Below are 5,122 nucleotides of genomic sequence, written 5' to 3' on the forward strand. Positions count from 1 at the left end.
TAAGAGGTTCTTTAGCTTTGCATCGTAGGCTTGCCATCCACCATCACCATGAGTGTCAATAGTCGAAAAGAGAGCTCTCGAACAAATTATTCAACCAACACCAACTCGTCATATACAAATTAATACATCACAAACACAAAACAACCATATGAATGGCACCTCCAAAAAATATATATCATTAAGAAGCATAGAAGATACATTCATGGGTATCAATGAAGATGATCTCTCTTGAAAGCTTGATAATTACGAAAGCGATCTATGGATAAAGACTCATCTACAAAAGATTTTGGAGGATTCTGAAAGAATTGAAGGCAGCACATCCGTTCTAGCAAAACAAGATATCTGCTAGGTAAACAAAGGGCATGAAAATATAGGACATCCAACTGTTGAGAATCAATGTTCACATTGACATTCATACAAAGCTTGGGAATGGCCTTTTGATCATTATGGGAATGCCTATGCATATATGCTATGTACCAAGCAAAATGGGCTGTCAATCTCACTGAAGGATCAAGAGATTGTGAATATTGTTGGGAAAAATGGAGATAATTTTGGTACGCTTAACTAGTAGTTGTCCAATCCCCTGGAATTAATGGCCAATTAATCTATGGTCCTGTGAGAGAATCAGTTGAGCTCCATCCTCTTCTTCTTGGAATCTGCTGATCAAACCCTTCATACCCACTAACCAACTGAGGGGATTGAGAAATAGAAGTGGTAGGAGATGGAAGAGGAATTAGTAAAAGAGGATGAAGAGATGGGTAGGCAAAATCATAAAATGAGGTAAAATGAGGAATAAGCTAAAGAAGAATTAGCTGAAATTTTAGGTGAATCCGTTAGAAAATGTGTTAATTGATAAGCAAGAAAAGTAGAAGGTATATGGATAGATGGGGAAGTACAAGACGGAGAAGGGGGAAAGACTCGATCTTCAATTAAAGAACAATAGGTAAAGATTGGAATTTGAGGAAAACCCTGAGGTTGGAAAAGGAGAGGTAAGATGGCTGTTGAGTTGGATTGATAAAGGAAAAATAAGCATCATAGTGATGGGCTATTTGTTGATAATACAATAAGCTAGGAACAGAGGAACCTAAAACAGATCATCGATGGTAGGCATCAAAGAAGGATAAATCGAATGGATGGTTCTTGGAAAGATAAGCTAAAAGATCCACCCTTGGCAAGCAGCCACTTTAGAAGAATAGCACTGGAACATTTCATCTATTCTCAACTCCAAATGGTTGACATACAAGGCAGCTTGTAAGACCACATCCCCTACATACCAAGCCAGATCTAGGTCACCTGAAATTAACAAATCACCTCGTAGATACATATAAGACAGCAACATGATATCCGTCGTCACAGAATCTTCAAAGGCCATACGGACAACTTTTGTCAGCAAATTAGAATACCAAGCTCCACTCCAACCATCTTCTGGGGGAGGGAGATCCATTGTTGAGAGCTTAATATAGAAGGTCAACTTCTGCACAACTGATAGTGGATAAAAAAGGAATGGTAGGGAGGAATATACTCTTGAAATTGAATGATTTTAGTGAAGGGCTCATTTTAATAAATTATTAACAATGGTTAAAATTTTATTAGGTTGTAAACCTTAATAAAAAAATAGCAATTCATTTTTAAATTGTTTGTTAAAATTTATTAATGAAAATTGTGCTTTTAATGAATCTCGGACTTCGATACCCAGACTCAGGTCTCTAAATGCATATTCATTAATTAAAAATTTAATGTGTCTGAAGCGCTCTTCTTTTTCAGTGCGTGTATTTTTGTGACGATTGTTTCATTTTTATTTAAAATTATGGTGCCTCTGAAGCGCACATAGCACATGCAAAATGAATGGCTATTTGATTTTAATTTATTAAAAAATGCGTACTTGTCGCGAGCACGCGTGCCATGATGATGTTTAGGATTCATTTTAAGAATTAATTGTGAATTTTGGGGTAGTGAAAAATAAAAAATAGAAAGGGAAAAAGAAAAGTACTTGGAAGAGGGTATGTGTGTATGCAATGAAATGGAATACGCACGTCTCAATCCCAAGATACAAGTCAGCAGTTTAAAAAGGAAGAAAACCATGAACTGAAAATGATGTGTCATGTCAAGGCAAGGTTAGTGGAGATATATTTGTTTAATATACGTGATTTATTTTGTTTTTATTTTTATTAATTGTGTTGTTGGGTTTTTTTTTATTTTTAAAAAAAATATTTTACAAGTGATATTCGATGTTTTTTTTAATGATTAAAATGTGATAAATGGGATACATGAATATATTGTAATCTTTTTATAGTGAGGTTTCAGCAGTCCACCATGAGTGAAAACTAGACCATCAATTTTAAATAATGTTTTTGGATTTATCTAGTATTTTTCAGCTTATTTCGAGAATTGAAAATGATTTTTCCATAAATTTAGGTATTGAATTTAGCATTTTTACCTTAAAATAATAGTTGGACCATTTGGCAAAGCATTTTCAGCATATGAAACATTCTAGAAATATTCAGATGAGTTGATTGAATTTTTTTGAAAGTTTTTTGAAATTATTTTTTATTTGTATTGAATTTTCAATAAATTTTACTCAATTTTCAATGGATTTTAAATTGTTTTTAATATTTGTAATTTATATGCAATTTATTTTCTACATTTCAACTAGAAAAATAAATCCAAAAATTTTTTAATTTGGTAAAGGATTTTTCAGCTTTTTTTTTTAATTGAATTTTTATGCTTTTTAAGAAATTTTTAGGATTTTTAGAGTTTTTAAGCAGGTTTTAAAATTAAAAATAGGTGCCAAGGCAGCGTAGGTGGTATGACCAGGGCGGCGCAATGGCGCACAGGCGGAGGGTCAAGGGGCGCATTGGCATGATCCGGGGGCTCGACGAGCGGTACGACGGCGCACGGGCAGCATGACCAAGGCGACGCGAGCGACACGATCAAGGAGCACGACGAGTGGCGAGCGGAGGTGACCAAGGCGGCGCAACAAGCGCAGGCAGAGGCAGAGGCGACCAGGGCTGCACGACAAGTGCAAGTAGGGGCATGACGACACACAGGCGGCACGACTAGGGTGGTGTGACGAGCGTAGGCAGGGGGCGCAACGAGTGGAGTGACAACGCACGGGCGGCACAATTAGGGAGCACGTGGGGCGGCAACCGAAGGCGACCAAGGCGGCGCAACGGGCACGAGGAAAAAGAAACAGAGAGCGGGGGGCACAGGGGAAGAAACAAAAGGCGGGGGAGATGGAGGAGAGGCGGGCCACGGGGGAGGCGAAGCCAAGGCGATGGAGGAGAGGCGGGAGAGAAAGAAGACAAAGGAGAAGACGGTTGGTGGGGTTTTTCTTTTCTTTTTTGGTTATTTTCTTTTCTTTTTTAAAATTTTAGCTTTTTTTGTTTTTTTAATTATTTTCTTTTCTTTTTTAAAAATTTTAGTTTTTATGCTTTTTTTTGTGTGTTGTATTTGTGTATTGGTGTTTTGAGTTTTTTTTTTTTTTGAATTGGTTTTTTTTTTAAATTGAATTTGTGGTTGTTGTTGTGTTATCTTTTGTTTTTTTAAGTTTTTTTTTTTGTTATGTTTATGGTTGTGGGGATTTGTTTGTGTTGGTGTTGTGGTTGTGGTTTTTTTTTTTTTTTTTTTGTAATTAGGTTTGTTTATGGTGCTTTATGAGTATTGTGTTTGTGTGATGTGTATATATATTTGTTTATTTTGTGGGTTTGTATTTTTGTAGGAGAACATCGCAATAACACGACCAGGGGGCACGATGGGCGGCGCAACGTGCACGGACGGTGCGACGGCACACGGGCGGCCCAATGGCGCACCAGCGGCACGATTAGGGGGTGCGAGGGGCGACGGGCGGAGGCGACCAGGGTGGCGCAATGGGTGCGGGCGGCCAAGGAAAGAAAACAGAGGGCAGGGGAGATGGAGGAGAGGCGGGCCGCGGGAGAGACAAAGCCGAGGCGATGAAGGAGAGGTAGGAGAGAAAGAAGATAAAGGAGAAGACGGTTGGTGGGGTTTTTTCTTTTCTTTTCTTTTCTTGTTATTTTCTTTTTTTTTTTGTTTTGGTTATTTTCTTTTCTTTTTTTTAAATTTTAGTTTTTTTTTACTTTTTTTTAAATTTGTGAGTGTTGTATTGGTGTATTAGTGTTTTAAGTTGCGATTTTTTTTTGTTTGAATCGGTTTTTTTTTTAAACTTGAATTTGTGGTTATTGTTGTGTTTTTTTTTTTGTTATGTTTATGGTTGTGGGGGTTTGTTTGTGTTGCTGTTGTGACTGTGGTTTTTTTTTTTAGGTAATTAGTTTTGTTTATGGTGCTTTGTGAGTATTGTGTTTGTGTGATGTGTATATATATTTGTTTGTTTAAATTTAAATTGTGGTTTTGTTTGCTTTATTATTTTGGTGGGTAGTGGATAAATTAAAACAATGAGGCGGGGGGGGGGGGGGGAGTTTACAATGATGGAAAACAACAGGGCTGGGACGTCAGGACAAAAGGGCACGAAGAAAACGGAACATCTTGAGGCACATAAATTCAAAAACGCGCATATTCACATGTGAGGCAAGGCAAGCGTGAATACAGCAAAACAAAGAAAAATTAATAGCGCACAAACCGTGCATCGAAACACAATGCCATAAAAAGAAAAACTGGGTCGAACGGTGAGGAGGAGATTGCAAAAAAGTACAACAGGATGTCATGGATCAAATCAAGGCGTTCCCATGGGAAAAAGTTAAAAAAAAGGCCCAAAAACCCACATGACAATTAATATCAAAGAATCCATTCACCGAAATAAAACACAAAAAAAAAAAATTGTGAGGAAAGTTATATTGAACATGCCTATCATGTCAAAACATAGTACCGAGCAAAAGAAACCCCGTTCGCATGGAAAAAATCCAAAAATCGTATCTGAAACGGAATTCGAAAATTAATACGGAATGATCCGTGCACCGGAAGGAGGGCGGAAAAAAGATAAAATGTCAAGACATATAGAATCTTCAGGGTTGTCACATCAAATTTCAGTTCGGATGGGTTTAGAAGGAGTTCTCATGGAAAAAATAATAAAATTGAGCTCAAAAACACCAATAAAAATTAATAACAAAAAAGTGAGAGGTCAAAACAGGGCGGAGAAAAAAGGAGAATT

This window comes from Lygodium microphyllum, unplaced genomic scaffold (assembly GCF_053477565.2).
Source record: "Lygodium microphyllum isolate KBCC unplaced genomic scaffold, Lygodium_microphyllum_v1.1.10 scaffold_101, whole genome shotgun sequence".
NCBI classification, from domain to species: domain Eukaryota; kingdom Viridiplantae; phylum Streptophyta; class Polypodiopsida; order Schizaeales; family Lygodiaceae; genus Lygodium; species Lygodium microphyllum.